We start from the raw sequence: 2,668 nt of genomic DNA on the forward strand, positions 1-2,668 counted from the left end.
GGAATTTGACAGAAAAACGTTAATTAAAGGCACAAAAATGTAAGTTTTCAGACTCCACGGACTATTACACTATGGAAATAACCAAACTTTGGCAGCTATTTTCTCAATAATTCTGCCTTTGAAACCAGGAGACCCCGACCTTCTCCAATCTCAAATATCTTGACTTCTATTCAAGACAGATGGGTATTTTTTTAGCCAATAGCAAGACAACTGAACAATCTTTAAGATGGTAGCAATATCTCCATATACTCCAAAATTGACGAGCGCCTGATTCCTCCACTGCATCGTGACTCTAATATACATCTTCTCTTCGTTCCCTCCATCTCCGCTGTCGTGACGTCAGAAGACCGCAACCACGACCACACTTTCATCTCTCTTTTCTTTTTTGTTTGTTTGCTAAAGACAGGTCAGCTACACTGTGTATCAGGAGTCCTTCCAACTCAAACTCAAAATTTCAACGATCATTTAGTTTTAATGTGGAAATGGTCACTAAAAAACCCACATTACTCAGCACGCACAGGACGTAACATAATGGTTTATTGAAACGAAAACTTATACAATAAATGAAATAGCCATACTCTGTCTCAGAGTAATTCTCACATATTGCAATTACAAAGACACCGAATCATACGACAGTGTAACACTAAATCACTAAATCATACTGGCGTTACATCGTGTAATACACACACACACACACCTTGTCACATCTTGTCCACAGTGTTGGGGTCACTACAGTCGGAACATGTCCATCTCTGCTCTCCCCCGCCCCTCTTCAGGATCCACCCCAGAGTCTGTCTGCTTATAGTCTGCATCATAATCTGGTTAGAGATCCGTCAGACTGGTCCGCACAGGTGGCTGTGTTTCCCTTCGCTTCTTTGGATCCCCTTCTCCTTCAATCTACCTTGGGTGTGGGAACCGCTATCTACCCTATTCTTCCTCAAATTTTCCCTTACAGCAGTTAGGACGGTTGGTGGGTCCAGTGTCAAATTCCGTCCCACTTTTGCTTCTCCAGTCAGCTTGTCTGCTCTCTCGTTGCCGGTTACCTCCGCGTGGCCCGGGCAGAAGATCTAGGCCACTCTTTCCAGGCTGCTCTCTACATCGTGTAATACAGTTGCAAATAAAAATACACCGAGGCAAAGACAATGGAGCACTCCTACTGCTTACGCAGGAGTTCGCCATTTAAAGTAGTCCCTGTGAGTGCTGGTAACACAAATTACAGTGTGTGAAACAGACGCAACGCTTGCATCCAACAACCAGGGTGGTTGGCGGGTATTTTGATGAAGCTTGTTCCGTCTCTCCTATCAAACATCTATCGCGCTTATCTCTCCTCTATTTCTAATTATGTTACTCTCTACAGAAACACTTCTCATCTTTAGCACCTCGTACATGACTCTTAGTCATAGTAAAAACATCTAACAATACGTTTTGACTAAACAATCGCACGGTAGGTGTGCCACAGGTAATATAATGTTTATAGGAAACACAAGTAAAAATTAATTAACCCCATGTATCCATCAAACCTCACTCAACAAAGTGTTCTTTTACAGCTACAGATTTGTCTTTATGTTTTTTTTTCACATAATAGTTTTATTCTAGTTTCTTCATGTCCTCTTCTCTCTCCCCTCGTTTCCTTTTCTTTAAAAAAAAAGTTTTAACCTCTTTTCCCTCTTTCTCCCTTTTTATGTTCTCTCTTGTCCCTTCGCTTTCTCTTTCATCTCGTTCTTTACCGTTTCTCTTTTTTTCTATCATAATCTTTTGTCTGCCTGTCTGTCAGCCTGACAGTCCGACGCCTCTCTGATTCTCTTCCGAGCAGTTTTTGAATTCTCCCTCTCATTTTCTGCAACGGTGGACACCAGTGGCCTACAGAATCCCGCAAGTCTTCTTTCATCATGGAGTTTCTATTGTAAACGTGTGTTGCGTTTGTTGTAGCTCCCTTTCTGTCTGCTTTTAGATTCTGTCCCTATAAGTCTAGACCTACGTCTTCGTAGTTCCTGCTTGCTTTCTGTCTGATTTTTTTTCAATCATTAAATCGGAACCTTTCGAAAAACTCTTGGTATCTCATACAAAGATCATATAACAAATGACGAAGTCAAACAACGGATCTAAAAATTCAGTTGGACCATGTTGACCTTCTCACTCTGGCCAGGAAACGCAAACTGTAATGGTATTGACACTTCACCTGTTCACCCGCCTTGCCAAGATGATCCTGCAAGGCAGCGTCCAGGGAAAAAGGATCAGAGGCAGACCGAAGAAGACTTGGGAGGACAACATGAAGGAATGGACAGGCCTGGACTTCAAAGATACACTCAGGAAAGCTGAAGACCTGAAGAAGTGGAGGAAGCTGGTCGCCAAATCTTCAAAAGCGCCCCAACGGACATCCAGTCTACGGGATAAGTGAAGGTGAATGTGAAGATTGGGACCAGAGTGTTTGGAATGTCACTGTATTGGCGCCAAACCCATTATATACTGAGTTTCAAAAGTTCTAATGCACCTACTTTGCACTACGATAATTTAATATTTTTTACTAAAGCGTAAGAATTGCAGCAAAAATGAAAAAAAAAAAAAGCATGACTTGTGTCACTTACACAAAGAGTTTATAAGTAGTTCTATTTATAACCTCTTCGGACTTATGAGACTTCTCGTGCATGTGAAGACCCCCTCCCCCCCC

This window comes from Aplysia californica, unplaced genomic scaffold, assembly GCF_000002075.1.
Source record: "Aplysia californica isolate F4 #8 unplaced genomic scaffold, AplCal3.0 scaffold00040, whole genome shotgun sequence".
NCBI classification, from domain to species: Eukaryota; Metazoa; Mollusca; class Gastropoda; order Aplysiida; family Aplysiidae; genus Aplysia; species Aplysia californica.